The following is a 22,802-nucleotide window of genomic DNA, read 5'->3' as shown; positions in this document are numbered from 1 at the left end:
TCAGGATATTATTTCAAAAAAGTATCACTATGAAGCTCAACCCTCTAGATCAAGTGACAGATTGATTGTTATTCTCACCCCTCAAGGACAAACAGGTGTTAGACAACCAATTGTTGAAGTTCCACAAGCTATTAATAATGATCCAGTAAATCAAGTTGTAAATAAGGAACAACAAGGTATTGTTGTACAACAGTTTGAACAACATGCTCTTGAGGAGAATGTTGAAACAACGTTAAGAAGGTCTACTAGAGAAAGAAAATCAGCTATACCTAGTGATTATGTTGTGTATCTTCAAGAATCGGGCTACAACATTGGAGCCAAAAATGATCCTGAACGTTTTCACAAGCCATGAGTTCTAAGGAATCATGCTTGTGACATAATGTCATGTGAGATAAGATGGATTCTGTGGCATCTAATCGAGTCTGGGATCTAAGTGATGGTGAGTTGCCTAATGGTGTAAAAATCATTGGATGTAAATGGATTTTTAAAACAAAGAAAGACTCATAAGGTAACATTGAGAGACATAAGGCAAGACTCATTGCCAAAGGGTTCACTCAAAGGGAAGGAATTGACTATACAGGGACATTTTCTTCTATATCTAAAAAATATTCTCTCCGAGTAATTATAGCATTGGTAGCTCATTTTGATTTTGAGTTACATCAAATGGATGTGAAAATTGCATTTCTTAATGGTGATCTAGAGGAAGAGGTTTACATGAAATAACCAGAAGGATTCTCCTCTAGTGATGGTAAGCACTTGGTCTGCAAGCTAAATAAATCCATATAAGATTTGAAACAAGCCTCCCGTCAGTGGTATTTGAAAATTCATGAAGTTTTTACTTCATTTGGTTTTGAAGAGAATGTCATGGATCAATGTATATACCAGAAGGTTAGTGGGAGTAAAATTTGTTTTCTTGTACTGTATGTGGATGATATTTTACTTGCAACCAATGATAGTGGTTTACTTTATGAAGTGAAACAATTCCTCTCCAAGAACTTTGATATGAAGGATATGGATGAAGCATCTTATGTCATTGGCATTAAGATCCATAGGGACAGATCTCGATGTATTTTGGGTTTGTCTCAAGAAACCTATATCAATAAAGTTTTAGAGAGATTTCATATGAAGAATAGCATCTATTGTGAAGGGTGATTAATTCGATTTAAGTCAGTGCACGAAAAATAATTTTGCATGGGAACACATGAAGAACGTTCCATGCTTCAGTTGTTGGAAGCCTTATGTATGCTCAGGTTTGTACCAGACCTGACATTGCATTTGCTGCTGGAGTGTTGGGAAGATATCAAAGTAATCCAGGTATCGACACTGGAAAAATGCAAAGAAAGTGATGAAATATCTTCAAGGTACAAAGGACTACATGCTCATGTACAAACGAACTGATAATTTGGAGGTGATTGACTACTCTGATTCAGACTACGCTGCCTGCATTAACTCAAGAAAATCAACATCTGGTTATATTTTTATGCTAGCTGGTGGAGCTGTATCTTGGAGAAGTGCTAAGCAGACCTTGACTGCTACTTCCACTATGGAAGTTGAGTTTGTATCTTGTTTTGAGGCTACCTCGCATGATGTATGGTTAAAGAGTTTCATATCTGGACTCAGAGTCGTGGACTCTATTTCAAGGTCATTAAAGTTGTACTGTGACAACTCAGCTGCAATATTTATGACTAAGAACAATAAGAGTGGAAATCAAAGTAAACATATCGACATCAAATATTTAGCCATAAGAGAACGTGTTAAGGAAAAGAAAGTGGTCATTGAACACGTTAGCACTGAGTTGATGATTGCTGATCCTTTGACTAACGCATGCCACCAAAGAATTTTAAGGATCATGTAGTATGAATGGGACTTGGTTCCATAATGTGATTTATATTGTTCAAACATTTATTGTTTTAATAAAACTCTTAATTTAGTTGATGTTTTCTCATATGGTTTTGTGCACATATTTATTCATTCGTTTATTTTGAGAAATCTCATTTGACTTGGACTTGGAATAGACATATGGTTTATTCATTAAGTTGTATGGGCTAGTGTTGAGAGACTTGATATAGTGTAATACATGGAAGATAATGCTCACTATAAGAGGACTTATCACCATGATTCATATATTTTTTACTTCTCTATATGGTGTGTGTTGAACTATATGGACCAAGTGGGAGAATGTTGGTGTTCTTTCAATTAGGATTCCCAAGTTAATTACTGCTCTGTTTTAATTTCAATTCCCATTGGAATTTCTTGTTATTTTCAAGCGAAATAAATTTCAAAATGTAATCCATATAGTGTCTAAGTTCACACTAGAATTCAGTAACGTTCTATAACGTTCATAATGCGAGAAAAACTCGCATATGCCCTGCTCACGTCTGCTGAACTCTGTGATGGGCGGAACACTATAATTAGACGTGATACTTGCTGTTTTGGTCCCTAAGTTTGCTCATCTTCATTTTATTTGCATCATCGGGTTGTGAGTGAGAAAAGCTTAGAAGAAGTGAGAAAAGCTTAGAAGATAGAAGATCTATAATAGAAAATTTGTCGTGATAGTTGTGAGTGTCGACTCTGATCGTGTAAGTTATGGCTGAAAGTATGTATGATCTTATCTCGCTTTCGCTTATCGATTCAAATATTTTTGTTTATGTTTGTGAACATGTTTAGATCAAATATGGTATTATTACTATAGTACATTCAACAAATTATAAACCGTTATTTTTCTATAGTTTTTTATGTTGCTTGATTTGCTATAAGCTTTTGAAAAATAAAAGTGATATTGTTGAAAGCCTTACGTTCTGTATCATTAATTTAAAAGCTATCAATTTGTTCCCCATTTATAAATATTCTTGGTTCCATTTAACATTGTGTTCGAAATGATCATTTTTAAAATCAGGTGAAAAACAAGCAGCTTACCACTAGGGGTGTAAATGAGCCAAGCTGTTTGGCTCGTGCTCGAAATAGCTCGTAAAATTATGTTCTTGTTCAGCTCAAATAACAAATGCTTGTTCATGTTCAGTTTGAAATAGGCTCGGTAGAATATATTTCGCAGAATAACACCGAGTAACATAGCAGAATAACACTGCGGTGCTATTGGTGTCATCTGTGCTATTCTGCAGTGCTACACCGACAGAATAACACTGCAGAATAACACCGCGGTGTGGTTCGGATGTTACACCGCCGAATAACACCGATTAACACCGCGATGTTATTCGAGTGTTATTTCGCGGTGTTAATAGTGTTATTGACATTAATCCGCAGTGTAGGGATAATACCAATAACGCCGCATAATATTGAGTATATTTATATTTTTATTTATTTCTTTTCGAGCCAATTCAAACCGAACATGAGCAAACAAATATTTACTCACGTTTGGCTCGTTTATATTTTGAGCTTAAAAATTTGTTTGTCTTAAGGAGTTGAACACGTTCTGCTTAAAGAGCCGAAAAGAAGCTGTTCGTGAACAACGAGCCATTTTGACAGCCTTACTTACCACCACATAAATTCTAGAAAAAAAAAAAAAAAAAACCATTCCCTAATCAATATTTGTCCCAAACAGACGCAAATCATCGGACAATTTTCAATTCTCACATCATTTTTTTATTAGAATAAAAAATCGACAATTAGATAGTAATTTAATTCTCTACATAATTTCATTCCAATATCCCATTTTCATAATTTTATCCAACAATTACAAGCCTTAATATAGAAGCTATTCAACACAAAAATAAGGAACAAAAAAAACATGCCAAAGAGTTTTTTCCTTTTCTTTGATCAATACATTCGAATTATATCCAATAGACATGAAACTTTTTTTCCAAAATCATTAGTGAAAAAGAAAATCAATCCGATGGGACCAAGAATTACAATAATAGGACACCTATGTCAGCCCACTATACTTTCATATATTCAAAAGGATAAGAAGATTCATAAAAATCCACCAAAAGAAAAGGAAAAAAGAAAGGAAAAAAATTGCTTCTTTATTCTTCCTTTTAAAAAGCATTAGTAGTCATTTGTCATTGCTTTGAAGTATTTGTTAAGTCCTCATGTGAAAAGAATGCCCTCCTTTTTCTCAGTCCATATCCACCGAACAATCATTATATTTTCATTATTCCATGCCAACACACTAAAAGCCATAAATCAGACTTTTAACCTCTCCCAACTTTCTCCACCACCAATAAAAGTGTGTCTTTTTTTTATTATTATTATTAAAAAAGGAGCCACCTTTCCTCCTCACAATCATTTCATTTCCAAGCTTAGATATATTCAAACTATCCCACTTGTTTTGCATCATCATGTCCCCCATTTTGATTCTTATTCGACAACAAAACATAAGTTGCAAGGCAAGACTCAAAAAGCTTGCAATGGCATCATAACTTTTTACGGAGGGATTCAAACCCTATTGCGTAGTATTAGAGTAAAATGAGGCCATATCATCCAAGAAGTTATTTGATATTTGGCTAATGATACCACCTAGAAGGAATACTATTTTCAATATTATAAATATAATAATATATTGTTATGGCTCATATATCAGGATATTTGGAGTATCTTGAAATGGAGAGGTGTGTCCCCTTGAATGAAAAAGAGCGTCTCTTGGTGTTAAGAGGTGTATCTCTTGGATTAGTGGGTTGGGGGGAGCGATGACGTGTTAGTAATTTCATCTGTGGGTTTTATCAATATATATAATGTGTAATCCTATGGGTATGTATTGGACTCCTTTGAAATAGTGAATTTGTCGCTCTGCTCCTGAGGACCTGAGGACGTAGTCATTTTTGTCTAACCTCGTTAAATCTCTGTGTTCTTCTGGTTTTGAGACGATTTTTGTGTTTTCTTCTCCCTAAATTTCTCAACATATATTATTATACTTGAGGTTTTGTTTGTATAAGAGGTGAATTGGTCATTTTTACTTTTTTTAAGATGCTCAAATCTTCTCTCTTATATATAAAAATAAATATGGCTGATTTTTGTATGGGGAGTTTTAACCATATTTCAAATGATGAGATATCATTCAATAGCTGATTTGATATTTGGCCAATGATGCCAATAATAATATATTTCTTATAATGAAATGCAATGAAAAGTTTTATTTTTGCATATTATTCTATTGGAATATGTGATAGCATTTTACAGAGATATCAAGACTTACTATATTTAACTCCTAATAAAATATTTTGCATCAGAAATATGAGATGCATGCTTAAAATCACTCAAAATTCTATAAAAATATGCCACATTTACATTTTGTCTTTAGCTAACGTTTTCTTAACAGAAGTATAAACTAAAGTAATATTTAATGAAAGCTATGTTGAATTTGTTGCGTTGACTTGACTAAATGAAGAAGAAATGCAATTTAAAATTTATATTCTGTTATATTTTCTTATAAATTAATATAAAAACATGACGTTCAGGTAGGTTTAAGAAATTGTAAAATCGCCTTTAATGACAACATCATGGACAAAAACTATACCAAGATCCCCTATTTGTGAGGGTTTGACTTATGGCTACAATATCATCTGAGAATTCATTTAATTTTTAGAATTAAATTTAAAATTAAACAAATTTCAATTTGAAAACTTATAGTTGAATTAAACGTTTTGATGAGGCAAATCTAATAGCATAAAAAATTATTAGATATGGGTCCAAATAAATATGCAAACTCGTGTTAAAATTAAGTGTTTAGATGAGAGAAATTCAATGAGTTTAAGTTCACTCAATTTCAAGTCAAATGTCCAATGATTGTCTTACGATTAAAGGAAATAATAGAGACTATCTAATGAAATGTTTTTTTGGTTTTTGATAAAAAAAATAAAAGTGTCATTAAAAAAATATATATGTATCTTACTCTACAAATGCAAAGGACTTGAGCTTTAATTTGAGAAAGCTTAGACATCTATAGCATTCTAGAGCTTTGTACAATTGCCAACTTTATAATTACCGCTAGTAGTTGTTGATTGTTGTCGTTTGTCAGTTGTCATTTGACTGCAAATAATTGCCCTTTCATTGTTGCCTGAATATCATTGCTTGACTGCCCCTTTATACACAATCATCTTTATCACAATCACAAAAGATTAAATAAGTGTTGTGTTGTCAAGATTAAATGGCTACCATATCATCTTACCACCGCGTTACTTAGTAGTTTATATGGGTCAAGTTTGTACTTATATGGGTCAAGTTTATACTTACCATATTTTTTTCTCAAGATGTCCGTTATTTCAACTGTAAGCACTCAAATGCCTCTAATCTCAAGTGTGATCAAACTTCGCTTTTCACATTAGAGATACATATTTAGAAGTTTTAGAGGAGTCGCATATTTTTTGGGATACTAACATAGAAGATGCCTTTGTGGATGGTAATGACTGTGTGTGTATCTAATGTGAACATATGATATAAGAATATTTCTAATAATTGGAGCATGTTTGAAGTTTATAATGTTTGATTTGAGATTGATTACTATTTATTGTACATATGTGGGTTCATTAACCCTTAAGACTACTAATGTGGTTTAGGAAAGCAGAACCCAATATTTAGTTAAGAGGAGAATGTTTGCTTGATTAGGTCAAGCAAAAAATGTTAGTTCCCTAAGGTTTTAATGAGATTGCAAAATTGGTATTGAGAATAATATGTTCAAAGGTCCATTTAAGAACTTAAGAATTTGAATTAGGATGAAAATGATGATGGAATAGTTCACTTGGTATGCCCAAATGAATGTGCCTAGGAGTTCGAATTTGAGCTTAAAGCATATATTTGACTAGGAGAAGTAAGTATATTTAAGAATTGAATTTAAGCTTTATGGATACTTACTCGGGTGATAAAGAACCTGCATTTGTCTTAAAATAATATTAAGAGACACTTGCTTGACTGAGCCAAGCAGGAGGACCTAGAGTTTTGACAGAAGGCCGGGTAGCACAAGGTTTTTTGTGGGCTGAATAAGTTAATTTAATTTTTTTTATTTAAGATGCATTGGGTTTAGTTCATCAGAGACAAGTATCAAATCACTTTTGGCCTTTGAATACCACCCAAAATCTAAGTTGACTTTAGATATCTAATGGTTCAAAATAAGCTAATGTTAAACTTGTTTGACCCAAATTTGACCAATAAAGACATAAGAGGTGGCCAAGTGTGCATTAAGATTTGTCTCTTAAGGCTATGAAAGTTTGCACATAGGTCAAGGTAGGTTCAAGGTAGCATAAGTATAAAGTTCGTAAGCTTTGGGAATTTTTTGGATTAATCACTTTTGAAAATTGTTTCATATAATTATTATTCTTGCACTGCACAAACTTCTTAAAAAGATGTTGTATAAATTGTAAACATGAACTTACTACTAGCATTTTAAGCTTTATCTAAAGATAAAATGTGAAAAGCATGGTGACACACTAATTAACATTTAATCATATTTTTTTAAATTGTGACTTATAATACCATCTTTAACCACATGTTTGCCCTTATATCACACTTCCCAAAAAGTACAAGCCTTAATTGTGTTGCTAAATGTTTAGTAATATTATTTTTTTAAAGAGAGGCTTAACTTCAATTTCAAGCCACTAGCATTTTTAATTAACGCAATTCAAAGTTTTTCCGGAAGTGTGACTAAAAAAAAAAAAAAAAAAGAGTGAATAAATATATTTTAGTCATAGTTTCAAAATATATGAATAATAATTAATATTTATTCCTACTACTTAGATCGGAGAGTGATTATAACTTGTACAATTGATTTAAAACCTTCGTTATTTGATTTTCATAATTGCAAGCCCTTGATGAAGGATTCATGGAGAAAAATTTCAACTTGCCCAATCTCAAATGTTACATATTTATATTTATCATTTTAAGAGAAAGGAAGGATGCCATTATGAAAAAAAATTGTTGAAGCTAAAGCAACATGAAATCATTTTGTGTGGACCGACAAGACTTCCTATTATTATTAGGGACATTTACATGCCTACCACACAATTCTTATGTATTTACATATCTAGCACCTCAACATTGATATTTACATATATATATACACTCAAACCTTTAACATCACATAAAAAATACCACCATTACAATCTTTTTGAACATGAACATTTTCATGCATTGTTAATATCAAACTATTATTACAAGTGTGAATATCATAATTTGGGTGTTGGATATGTAAATAATTAAGAATTGTGTGGTATGTATTCAACTTTCTCTTATTATTATTATTATTATGATTATTCCTCGATTTCAAGCTATCTTTTCAACACCAAATCCTCAAATGACAAATGGCTTTAAGCAACACAGAAGCTCACCATATTGAAGAGATGCACTGCAACCTCTTGCACTACATCAAGTGAGAAAGTTCCTATGCCTTTAAGAGTATAGATTTATAGAAAGCACACAAAGCAACCGTAAAATTACTGTTCTCTCCATTTAAAAAAGAGATCTTGTAAAAGGATAGCATTATTACAGCAAAACTTTAAAGAAAGCAAAGCAAAATCTCACTTTAAGTTATAGGCGGAGCTTAAAAGCTTTGCTTTCATGTGCAAAGTCATCACCCACTGCTTGCTTTCATGTGTTGCTTAGGATTCTTATAACTTTGCGAACAAGAGAAATGCAAAGGCATTCTCCCAATGAGCACTAATTAAAAGGAGCTTCTTTTACCGCAAGGAGACACTTTTCGGCTTCAAAACATATATAGAAACCTATAGGAATAGGGCTAAACTTGAAGCAAGCACCCATTCCACTTTATTTGCTTTATAATATTGCTCTTTTTTAACTCTCTGAATTTTCAGAGACAAGAATGGTGAGAGTAAGGTTTGAGGTGTCAGTGCTCTAATCCCAAAAAAAATTAGGGCAAATTATGAAATTGGAAATGGTAATTAAAATTTTATTTTTTATGTAAGAAATGAATCAAGGCATTGATAGGACAACACTTTGTTATCATTTCACAAATAATAATAATAATATACACGTCACTCTAATATGTTGGTTCTAACCCCAAGACCTTACTTATATTGTGTACATGAAACTGAGATTAAATTTGCTCAAATACCCGAAAATAATAATAATAATAATAATAATAATAATAATAATAATAATAATGAGGCGTCTTTAAAATTTATTTATAATTAAAATTATTTTTTTTAATTGCAATGTTGGTTGTTAATGTGGCCCCAAATTGCACCTTAGTAGGTTAGTTTTAAATTTTGATTTTTATTTATGTATTTAGTTAATAAAATTAGAAGACTACAACAAAAACAACAACAAAGCCTTAATCCCATTACGTGGGGTCTCCATTGTAAATTAGAAGACTGTTTATTTTTAACTTTTTTCCCTCATAATTCTTGGTTAACAACATTGTTTTACTTTTTAGTAAGTTTATCATTATCATTAACATTGTCTGCAAATAAAACATTTCGTTTTATGACCAAACTTGAGTCATACTTATGCATATATACCCTCTAAAATTTTATATTGGCAGCTTGGCTCCCATCATTAATACCTTAAAGCCAAAGGGCATTGTCGACCTACATTCACATTAATATGAAATTAGTTTTATGCGCTAGAAAAAAAAAATTCAGAGAAAAGTAAGAACAAACAAAATTTTTTTAGTGAAATGAAGAACAAACAATTTTTTTTTTTTCAGTAGATATTTTTCGGTGAAAAAAAATGATTAAATAAGATGTGAGTCAATAAAATGTGTTTTAGTAGCATCCAAAATTAAGGCCTGACTCTATTAGTCCTCACCTAACCTCAAGCTTATGCAAGAAGCATAAAGCTTATCGTAAGCTCGAGTATGGGGAGTTTGGAGTATTAACTATTTTTCTGGCTATTTTAAAAATTTTCCCTACCCTTATCTCTAAATGAAATCATTTTCTCTTTCTCTTACTCATTTTTTTTTTCTTTGAGAAAGGTTTGAAACTTTGATACCTTTAATTACCAAAACTTTTTTCCATATTGAAAAATAGTGTAGTTTTCTTTCAACCTTCTAGAGCCCATCTGAGTGATCTAGAAAGTTAGTATTCTCATGCCTTAGATTTGGTAGCTTATAAATATACTAGCCTTGCTTGGATTTAACAAACATTTTCTCATTTAAAAATAGTAAATTTGAATGTGAGGGCCTTAATAGGGGGAGACAAATTAGTCAAGGACCAACTTCTAGTACCTAAGAATGATATTCCACCCAACATGAAAAAGCTTTGCTAAATATATCAAATTTGATTTTACGTTTCATATCTTATTTAAACTTCTTGCAAAGATTATTTTGAATTGATATTATGACTTATTAGTTAAAATGGCTAGCTCGAGAGCTATAAAGACTACAATGATAAAAAATTATTGGATATGAAGGAATAGAAAACACAAGATTTAAATAATTCAATATGGTTTGCCTATGATGGCACTGAGAGTAAGTCATTCAAATAAATTAGATATAACCAATTCAAAATATGAATTTTTATCTCACAATTATCATTCTTACACTCCTACGAATAACACTTTCTCTTTCTCTCTCTCTCTCTCTCTCTCTCTATATATATATATATATATATATAATAGATTTTGACTTTGCTATCAAAATTTGTTAAATAAATTAAGCTCCTCATCTAACAAGCCCTATTGGTTGTGGCCAATTAAATCCACCTTCCATACCTTTATGTCTTCCTATGAAATGTTATTAAAATGTATAGGACCAAATGCTTGCATAGAATTTCTAAAAAATTTCTTCGCTTCAAATGGCTAAAACCCCATTAATTACATGCAAGGACTCGTGCTTCAGCAACGGAGCACAAATCTTCAAATATGCCGCAAATTTTCAAGCCAATTCAATGAATTCTAACCATTTCTCCAAATGATTTTATAAGGAATTAATTATAGAAATTTTTGTCCCTTGCTCGGCAGTTGAAAGTTCTCAATCTCGCATGAATATCGTTGGCCAATTTTTGAATTATTGTCTCATTATTATTAATTTTTTATGTAATTGAAGTCCCTATTTTCCGCAAATTGTGGAATTTTGTTGTATGCAAGTACTAAAACGTGATTTGGTTGATGAGCTTTTGTTGCTTAAGAAAGCAAAAGTATTGCATATAGCTTGAGGAATGTCACCTAAACAACATTCCCATTGCAACAAATAAAGAGAGAGCGTTGAATAATTATTTGTGTACTATTTTTTTTCAAAGGTTTACATAAAGTTTGGTAGTTTAAAATATTGAAGATATTTTGAGTGTACTTGTGAAATATGTTGCATCATTTATTTGGTAGCTGCTGCTATTAACTGATTCTTAAAATTTATATTGAAACTTGAAGGACTACTTTAATTGTTGTCCTTACATGCTAAAGGGAAATAGTTTTTGTCATGCCCTTGTTAGATAACTGCACTTAAAATTTTGGTGTCATAGATTCATGAATAAAAATTTATATTTCATTTTTTGTTAAAATTTAATTAATTGTTATGTGCTAGAAAATTTGAGATGGTAGAGTGCTAATTTAACGTTTTGACGTTGTACAAAGATCAATTACAATCACCAAAAAAAAAAAAAAAATCATTGTAAAAGACACATGAATTTCTTACCTAAGAAACATTGAAAAGGGGAAAAATGACCGGGTTTGGCTCAATGAAAACAATATACTAGAAAATTGAAATTAGGAAGATTCATTTTTTTCTAGAATTAGAAAAGATGGGATTACAAAATCTTACATTCACATCTTTATAATACTAGCTTAGCTGCTACAGCTATAATTTGGCTACAATAATTGCAGTTGGTGGCTACATGGTAGTAGTTGGCTACAAAAATTATAGTTTGTATACTAAAATCATAATTGGAGGATATAACAAGCATAGTTGGCTATAACAAATGTTGGTGATTGTCGACAACGACCTTTGGTGGTTTATACAATTTATAGTAGTCGGCTGCAAACTCTCGTGATTGGTCGTGATCTTAGGTGATTAGTGACAAATATGAGTTAAGCTTTAGTAGTCAACTATCATTTCTTCCTCTCCTTTCAAATGAAGAATGGAGCCCTATTTATAATTTTAAGAGGGAAAATTTGATAAATTTAGTCAGGATGTCAAAACACTATAGGACTAGGGTTGGCAAAACGGCTCGTTGTTCGCGAACAGCTCATGTTCGACTCGTTAATTTTTTGTTAGATAAGTTAACGGGCCGAACACGAACAAAGATGTGTTCGGCTCGTTTTGGCTCGAAATACTACTCATCAAGTTTATATATATATATATATATATATATATATATAAGTAGTATTTTTAAAAAATCTAATTGACTACAAGGCTACAAAGATTTATAATCAATTAAAATATTAATTTAGAAAATATAATAAAAATTCTTAAATTAGATTCAAATGATGCTTTAATATAAATAATAATTTTTAAATCTTGCTCAAACCCATATTGTCTTATGGCTACGTGATTAGGGATGTTAAAAGGACTTTTTGTTCGCGAACAGCTCGTGTTCGCGAAAATATGTTTTGAGCTTGAAATATAAACGAGCCGAACACGAGCTGAGCATGGCTCGCTCGTGTTCGGCGCGTTTACACCCCTATATAGGACCATTGATCCCGAAACTATTTGTATGCAACAATATAACAATAATTTTGATTATATTTTTCACTTATATTTTTTTATTTCGCAACAAAACCAAAAACTTGATTTTGAAGAAAAATAAGAATTTAACTTTTAATTTATATATATTTTAATTTATATATATTGGGATGCTACGTAAGTATATGTATCGTTATCAAGTAATATAAGGCATTTTGATTAATACTTGAATATCGAACCCACAAGGAAGATATGCAATATGCACTTTTTTTACAAGAAAAAAATTACAAATTTTGTAAGTTAGAGACAACTATTTAAAACTAAAGACTTTTTTGCAGTAAAGAAAGTTCATATATTTTCGGTAATTTTAATATTTTGACAAAAACAGAACAAACTTAAAAAAATAACTTGAGTTTTTGTAGAAAAAAACACTAAATATAAAAATATTTTTCTCCTTATCATGAATCACTAATAAGTATAGAAATTTTGTTGTGGAAGTATGCATATTGTGTTGTGTCAAATATGAGCAATAATATTTATTTACCCTTACTAGAGATGCTATAAATAACATTGACTTATTTAAAGTTTGTATAGTTCTGAAGACCGGCTAGGTAAGGAAGATACTAGCTCTCACTCTAGAGTTCCCTCGATTCCCTCCACATGGGGGCTAACATCTCGTATCAAAACATAAAACAATAAATCAAGTTTGGGGCTTTAATTGCCACTTTAAAATCCTCTAACTCTACACCCTTCAAAGAATATTTCTCTACTTATTTGCACTCAATCATATGAATTACATTCTCATTCATGCAACCTCATGTGATTCTTTCCAATTGTTGATTGAGACAATATCAGCCCTGTTCTTACATGTTCTCACAACAAATTTTAACATCTCGATTGGCTAAATCAAGAAGTAAATGAAGTACATGAATTTAAATCATCACAACTTCTTCACATTAAAGATCAATATTCTCCACAACTGTCTTCCAACACTTAATTACTTATCATTTTAAGAGGAAAGATAAAGAAAACTACTCAGAATCTATGGAGAAAACAAAACTACACTTTAGTTTAAAAGTAGAAATCATTGTCAAACCAACAACAAGTCTCAATTAAAATCAAAAGTAGTCTAAAACAAAAGATAAAAATTATCTCAAGTCCTCCACCAAACTCTTGAAATTCATTTGAATCTCTTCTCTTTTACAACACTGTAAATATAAAACTAAAATAAAAAAAGGATAAATATGTGGTGCCTGAAAATCTCTCCAACTAACTCCCCAATTTTGGAACTTTCAAAACTTTTCCAGTACTTTCAGATGTAATCATCTATTAAGCCAATAGGTGCCTCAAAAACCTCTTCAAAATTTGCAAAAACCGAATTTACTCATCCAATAACTGTCAATGACGCTTAAGTGTGGTCTTCTCTGTTTAACCGGTGCTTAAGCTTTTTTAACCTTTTGCACATTTTTCACCTATTTGATACTTTTTCACTCCTTTAAGCATTTTTCACCTTTTTACTTGTTCCTGAAAGAAAAACACAAAAATATCTTCCATTAAAGTGCAATATCTCAAAAATTGGTATAAAAATGTGTCTAAAAATACTATACATTTTAGGCGTATCAACTATCCACATTGATTCTCTTATTCACACATAATTTTTTTTTTTAAACATAATGGTGTTAGTGACCCAAAAATTAAATGATCTTAGACACGTTGGATTCATCTCACCGAGCCGCTAGATTTAATTATAAGCATGTCAAATTTTAGATTATTTAAACTTCCAATTGATCTACTACAATTCAAGTTTTTTTTCTAGGCTTCTTTAGAATCAAATTGGATCACCTTCATCATCGTCATTGAGTTTATCTTATCGAGATACTGACATGCTAGTATAATATGCTTATTAATTGTCTTAACTTCATTTTTTGTGTATGTTTATGTTATGTTTTTGGAATGTATTTTGTGTTAAAATGCAAATAACAAGGAGAAAATTAAGATTCATAAGGCAAAGGGAGCAGAGTGGTGATGTGGTGCCTAGGCACCATAAACAGTCTTATGGAGCGCAAACACGGAGAACAGAAAATCGGCGCTGCATCTGTGGCATTGGGGCTCCAGCTTGCAACACCTAGGTGCCAGATTTGAGGAGAAAATACAAAGAGTACGGAAACACGACGCCAGAAATTTGGCACTGTGGTTCTAGAACTGCAGTGCCTAGGCTCCACGACACTAGTGTCTCGGAGCTGCGAAACAAATGAATGTAGTGCTTAGGTGCTACCTCTGGACACCCCAGCGTCGGCACACAAATTTTGGTGGTTTTAGCAATAGTTGATTCTATTTGCTTGGAAGGAGATATAAATTGGATGAATACGAAACTTAAGGGGCTTTTTTCACTATTTTTTGTCAATCTTGAGAGAGGAATAGAGGGAGAAGTCAAGAGAGGCTTTGCCAGGAATTTGCATTTCAGAAGATTAGAGATTTAGAAGTATCAAAATGTGTATTCACTGCTCGCTTTCTCTTAATCCATCTTGCTTGTAAAAGAAGAAGATAAGTACACTTTGTTTTGAATTTTCCATTAGATTTCTATGAAGAACTCTATGTATGATCTCTTTGTTTAATTAAAAGTTTGATTGGATGGTTTTCATGATGAAAGTGAATAGATCTTTTATTTCTCCTTTGAATTGTATAGTGGTAGGATATAGTTAAATCTCATTATGTGATACATGATATTTGATTGTATTAGTGTTGAGTTAAGTTGTTCACTTAATTTACTTCCTATATGGCCAGTAGGAATGTTAGCATCCATCGTGAACTGTGCGATCCAGAAGGAAAGATAGTGGAACGAGAGAATTTAACCACATAAACCCTTCAGAGTACCTTGGAGTTTATGCCTACATTCAAGGAGAATAAATAATTGGATTGATCAAAGGATTTAGTGAATTAAATACTTGCAGTCGAATTTCCTTATACCACCGGAAGGGGATAAAGGATAGGCCAACTCATATTAATTTTTAATCATTTTTATATCCTTCATTAGATCAGTTCAAGGGGATAAAGTTGAGTTCCTCTCATTCTCTGTGAGATCGACAATCGAACTCCAACCCCAATCTACACTTTGTGCGTGTTAGATAATCAGCTTAACTATAAATAGTATGTTTAGATTGGGGCCCATATCACCTTGATTTTGAATTTAGATTGATCATTATTCAAAATGCATCAAGATTCATACCTCTTGATAAGAATTTATTGATGACACATCAATAATGATCGTATAGTTGATGTTAAAAATTTGAGTGTTATGAATATTAATATGAATTTTTAGTTATTAGATATGTAAATACACAAGAATTGTGTTGTATGTATGTGGATGCCTCTCATCTTTTTAATGAAATTTATTTCAAATATAAAACCTCCAACTTTAATAAATAGCCACCTAAATCATGATTCAAAAACCAAAACTACATAAGCTATGATGCAGCATCTTTCTCAGCTTGTTTTGGAAAAGGTTAGTCCAAAGGGTAATATGCACAATTCAAATTCGAGACCTCACGATGAAAAGTTATACCACTAACAACTATATCACGCCGAAGTGCACATTTTTTTGTAACCTTTTCAACCTTCGTACATATGATGTTGCCAATCTTGATATTGTCCTACCCTTTTTTGATAATAAAATATAAGAAATCATATATGAAAGATGATAAGCGAAAAGGAAAACAGCGATCACAATTGTAAATTGGAATTGTTCGTCATATTTTTATTTTTATTCTTAAAAATAGCTTTAGCTGGCAATTTACTTATTATTATTTTTTATTTTTTAAATAAAATAAGTTAACTTTAAAGTAAAAAATATTTTAAAATGATTAAACTATTTTCAATACATAGGCTCTCACACAAATGAGCTTATGCTATACATCAAGTTATCGTCGATCCACCGCCGCTTCTTGCAATTGTCACCACCATCATCATCGCCAGCGACATCGCCGCTGCCATCGCCACAGTTGTCTCGCAGCAATGATCACAAAACTCAACTTAGCTTTATTTAATAACATTAAAATTGGCATATATTTTACAAATCACATATATTTTTATATCATGACATCAAAATAATAAATTTTAAAACTAAAAGTAAATATAAAAAAGTGGTCACAATTCACAAATAATCCTTCAATTTATACCAATTTTAGAAGTAATTATCAAGGTCTTAAAATTGAATTTTGTCCCTATTCAATTTATATTTTGACTTTGAACCTTAAAGAAGAGGAATTGATTATGATAAATGATTTACGCGTGAAATAGAGCAAGAAAAAGTGGTTTTCTCTTCTGTTTCCACACATTGCATGTGATGCGAATATGAAAGCAATATAGGCTAGGCTTAATCCCATGAGTCAAAAAGTGCATAATTAATGCAATTTGCTTTGGTTTTAGTTTCCATTTGCTCTACTTTGATGGGGCTTCAAAATAAATTCTTTGGGATCACTTTAAATTTATTTAATTATAATTATCTAATTTAACATAAAAATAAATCTTAATTATCTATTTTTTTTATTGATTATTATATAAATCAAATATATTTAAAAAAATTTGAAATAGAAATTTATCCCTAATGGCCACTACATATAGGGATCAGGCCTACCTTGATTTGAAACATAGTTTATTCTCATTTTTTTTCGTTGAATCATGAATAATCAGTTATGTTGCAACTCGATGATAAAAAGTGTCACTTAGATTATTTTTTTTTAATAAGAAATGAAATTGAAGATTTTGAAAGTCAATTATCGTTGTTAGCGGTTTTCGTGGATGTTCGAAATAGTTAGCATCAAATGTGGACGAACACTAATGATTGGCAAATGCTAGGCAAAAGTGGTTTGTGAAAGTTTTACATCAAATGCAAGTATGTGGTACACATACAATGATGGATGATAAGGGACGTAAAAAATCAGGCAATAGGGAAGGATCGACTTAGTTGTTATCATGAAAGAAAAGGAGAACAAAAGTTGATCCCCAAACATCGATAATTAGCAGAGACTGAACGTAGAGCCTTAGTAAACATCAAATAATGATTGATGTCATATGTCATAAGCTATTAAACTAAAGTAAATTAGTTGTTAGCTTGAAAGGAGACCAAAAGCTGCATTCTTTTTTCTTCTTTTTTTTTTAATCTTTGTTTGTATGTTTTACCCTTTTTTGTTGATTATCTCTCTCAATTATTAAATTATATATTGAGAGATTTCATAAAATTATTTATTTATTGGTTTGATAGAAACATATGAAAATTCTATTGACCCTAATAACAGTAGCTAACATTGTGGCAGAAAAGTGTAGTGCCATGTTCCTTAGAGCCATTAAATATTAAGAAAAATCAAAGAATTAACATATAGTACAGCTGCGTTGCATTTGAGTGATGAGATACTCTGAGAGGTTAATATAGAAATAATTTTGAAATCTAAGGAAATCGAGATTATGATTGAGTAAAAATTCTGAAAAGGAAAATATAAAATGAATTTTTAATTAGATCAATTGGATGATAGATTCTGGGTGTTCTTTATATTTAACTCATGATAAACATTTGTTTGATTCTTAGATGAAGTCATTGGTATGAAGGTTATTATAAAAATTAAGCTACTTATAACTCCATTGAGATTAAAACCATTAGCATCAAGATGAATGATGGGGTGATTTCAACTCATATTCAGTTAGACATAAGCCAGATTTTAAAAGAAATTTATTATCCCTTGAGACATTCGGTACACTAGGTTATACTTTTAAAGTAAAAAAGCGATGTACAAAAAGTATTATTCATCACTTGTCATCCTGATTTACATCTTGGGAAGTACTACCCAACGTTTTATATAATATGTCATATAACGAGTCCTTTGGTGTGCTTTCGAGCAATTCCAACATTCAACCAAGACGGTTAATAGATATTTTGATATTGAGGTTAACTCCTTGGTTAGAATTTCAAACAACATTTTTAAACCCATAGACCCTATTTTTAGGCATACACCAAGATAAATTTATAACAATACGAGATACATGTTGTTCTTCAAGATATTGATCGTATTATATATTTAATTTGTATGCATGTTTTATCAAAAATAAATTATCGTAAATATTTTAAATAAAATTATATTAAAGCAATTGATGACACACATATCAATTCACGTGTTGGGACTTGGGAATAATGATAGGATTGTATATTTCAAAATTTGTGGATATGTAACATAGAATATCTTAGCAGTTTGTGACTTCAATATGTGTATTTCCTTCTTAATTATTTGATGAGAATGGAATGCTCATGATAGTCGCATATCAAATTGGTTATTTGATGACATGAATACAAATTTTTAATATCTCCACCCAATAAGTTGACTCATGATCATATATGAGGAGTTAAATTTGAAGTGATGCACTAATAATATTATTATTCATGAAAACATTACCTCGTCAATACGGGATATTCGATGCAATGAGGTTTCTTAAAGTCATTTCCTGATATAAGATACCACTTTTTTTATTTTAAGTTCAACATCTAAGTGATCAAATGGAGGAATGAATTGTTCAACAAAAGATTCTCATCATTATGGAGTGTCCTCGAAACAGTATTGGAGATATGGAAGAAAATATAGGGTCATACTTCGAGATATGCTAACATATTCTTTAGAAAAGCATATAAAGATCATTATTGCAATGATAGCTCCACATAATTTTATAAGGATTCAAACATCTCTAAAAGATGTTGATTTCAGGGTCTTAGATGAAGACCCAACATTCATATCTATAGAAGCATTCAAATATCAGGCAGGACAATGATTACTTGAGGAGGACTTTGGTGTAAATAACTTCAACACATCTGATAAAGAGTCTGCAGGATATGATCCAGTTGAGAGAACATATTACAAAAATTTTAGTGAATTCATCGAGTAGATGTAACTAATGTTTTGTAAAGTCTTTTGATTGATGTCTACGATTTTAGATGTATTAAGAATTGTTTATGTATATTTTCTCTTCCATGCTTTGGAATTTTATTTTTTAAGGTTATAACTTAGAGTTGCATATTTTCCTTTATATGTGTTTTTTTTATTATTATGAAACTAATCTTTTTTATTGCTCTATTACATATGTAGTCTAATTTATCAGTTAAAAACATAATTTATCACAATCTCAAGAAAGATGAGTTCACGGTCATCAAGTGATTCAAGAGTTTATATTGTCGTTGCGGTACATAGTGTTCTGAATACAAATCAAAAAGTTGATGAAGTTATGGGAGAAAATTTTACTTTTTTTCGCAAAAATAGAGCATGTGAAGATTGACAATTTTCTTTATGGGTTGATGATATGAAGGAGTTCACTCGAAATAATATCCAAGTGAGATGTTATAGAAAAAGTTTTTTCAAAGACTTATTTGTTTGGACATGAAGATGAGTGCTATTATAACATTACTTGTTATTTTTGCAATTTTATTTTTGTGATATTATACATAAAATAATGTCTTAAAATTGATGTATTAGGAAAATTGCAAACATATTAATGCATGTGTTTTCTATATTATTGAAGTCGGTTTTGTAATTTTGTTATAATTATTTTAAAGACTATAGTTATTTAGCTAATTTATATTTATAAGATCATAATTTTTTTTTTATCAAAAATAACCACGATAAAAAAATTATCTAAATAGACTGGCTGTTATTCCGACAATAGTTATCTTAGTGTAGCTGTAAAATTGATTCACGATGAAACAACTTCACAAGCAACAGTCGCCCTAAACAACCTTAATTTGTGTGACAAAGCGATGTAGAAATAAATTTATTGAAACTAAAAATTTTAATAAGATAAAAAAATAAGTTGGATTATTTTTGTTTTATTAAAATTTGATTTATAATATTATACAATTCTTTTTTTTTAGTTTTAGTGATTGCCCTAAATGCTGCAAACGAAGATGAAAACACCTAATAGAGTGAAATATTATGTAATTACAGCAATCCCAAAAAAAAATTGCATGCTAAAAGTCCAAGTGATTATCGACCCATCTCCCTTCGCAATACTCTTCACAAACTCATTATCTAACTTTTACATCCAAACTTAATCCTATTATTCTTTTGCTTTTCAATAATACTTAGCGGATAAAATTGTCATTAGTATTGAATTAATTAGAAGGTTCAATTCAGTGAGTTCCCCTGAAATTTTTTACACAAAGCATTCCCCTACAAAAAGCTTGATCTACACAAACTTAAAATCTCTTTCTCAAATAATGATTCAAAAGTTATTTCCTAACATCTTTAACAATTAGACAAATGGTTATACTAAGAATATTTATTTTATTTGTTGTTATTAAGAATAAATTTAAAGGCTATTTTAAAGCATCTAATGGTCTAAGATAAGAGTGCCTATTTTTGCCTCTCTTTTTTTCTCTTTTGTGAAAAACATATTCTATAGCATAATTGATTCTCATTATCATATGAGAATTTATTATGTTATTTGATGCAAAAAAAGCTCTATCTTCCATCTTATTTATGCTAATGGCTTAGTTATATTTTGGAAAGCTAACACATATACCATTTAATAAATCAAAAACAACCTCAATGATTTTTCATGCTACACTTGTTTAAGAATCAAGATGTCTAAATCCATCATTAGTTACTTTAGTAGTGTGGGGCTCTCCATGCTACTTTTTCATCCTTAGCAAAAATTAATTATTCTCCCCCTACACTGGAAGTATCTAAGAATTACTTTATCTATCACAAAACTTAACTTTATGGATTGCTCATCCATCATGGAAAAACTCACTTCAAGGTTTGGTAGTTGAAATCGAATGTTTCTTGTTATTTTTTGGTAAAATGTAATTATTAGATCCATTATTTGGATGTATTTGCTTGATGGTCAATCGTTTTTCATTCTTAAATGTATTATTAAAGAATTAGGTATTTAATCTCAGATTTCATACATCATAATAATGCTAATTATAAACTAAGTATTTTCTCTTATTACGAAAGTACCCAACCAAAGGAAAATGATGATATGGGTCTCTAACTGCCAACACACTCAATTTTATTTGTAAGGCTAAGATGATCGATAGACTTTACAATCCACAATTTGTTCCTGCAAATTTATTTTATGATTATTATGGCTCAATCTGGGCTTATTCTATTAGGACTACTTCTATGACATGTTCAGCATCATAACACTACAAAAATTAAGAATTGAATGCATTTCTATGTCAGTAGAAATTACACTTTCTTTATATTGGGATTCCTAGATTAAAGAAACATCAATAATTGATGTTGTGATCATAATGGATGGGATTTTTTGAGAATACCTAATGACATATGGTTAATGAAATCATTTGCTATGGTAGTCGGCCTTTGCCTACTACTTCTTCCTTGATTAAATTTCTATATGCACTTCTAATTCAGAATATCTTAATTTAATCATCAATTTTTAACTTACTTGGCTTAAAGATTTTGATATTAAATTTACAACTTTATTTCTATAAAATTATTCACCATGCCCCTACCACAAAAAATATGTTGATTAGTAGAGGCATTGAGGCTAATAGCACTTGTGTTTTTTGTTCTAAACTTGAGTAAGAACATTTAGATTAGCACCCATAACCAATCGAACTAGGGGAGGTTGCGAAAGTAAGATTTTTCAATAGAGATTTTAAAATAATAAAGTAGAGTATCCTTGTCTTGTTTCCTCAAGAGAATTTTAAAATTGTGGCATGTAACATTTATAAATTTTGGAAAAATCCTAGTCAAAATATATCACACAACCATAACAATAATTTCTAAGATTATTATCCATTAGGTTAGCCAACGCCCGTAATATGTGCATTTAATGTCTATATTTAACTCATTGTATCTATAATTCAAAATCAAATGAAAAATAAGGACATTTATAATTGTTTTAAGAATAACATACTAAGCTAAACTTTGAAGATATAAAACATTAAAGTCAAAAAAAGTTTTAATTTTAACTATACAATATTAACTAAAAAAAAAGTAAGATATTTGTATTTATTTTGAAGAAATTATAAATTTAAAAAATACCTACATGTAATATGAAGATACTTGATTGTATAAAAAAAAAGTCAAAAATATAATTAAACTTTCATAGAAATATAATAAATACGTAACTAATGATACATGGCTTTTTTGTCTTGTGATTGATAGCTTTTCAATCAAGAGATCCTGGGCTTAAAATCTAACATGTACAATGAGCATTAAATATGTCCCAATCTCAAAAAAATATTTTATATATATATATATATATATATATATATATA

The sequence above is a fragment of the Phalaenopsis equestris genome, unplaced genomic scaffold (assembly GCF_001263595.1).
Source record: "Phalaenopsis equestris unplaced genomic scaffold, ASM126359v1 Scaffold000224, whole genome shotgun sequence".
In the NCBI taxonomy this organism is placed as follows: domain Eukaryota; kingdom Viridiplantae; phylum Streptophyta; class Magnoliopsida; order Asparagales; family Orchidaceae; genus Phalaenopsis; species Phalaenopsis equestris.
Note: the sequence above shows the minus strand (reverse complement) of the source record.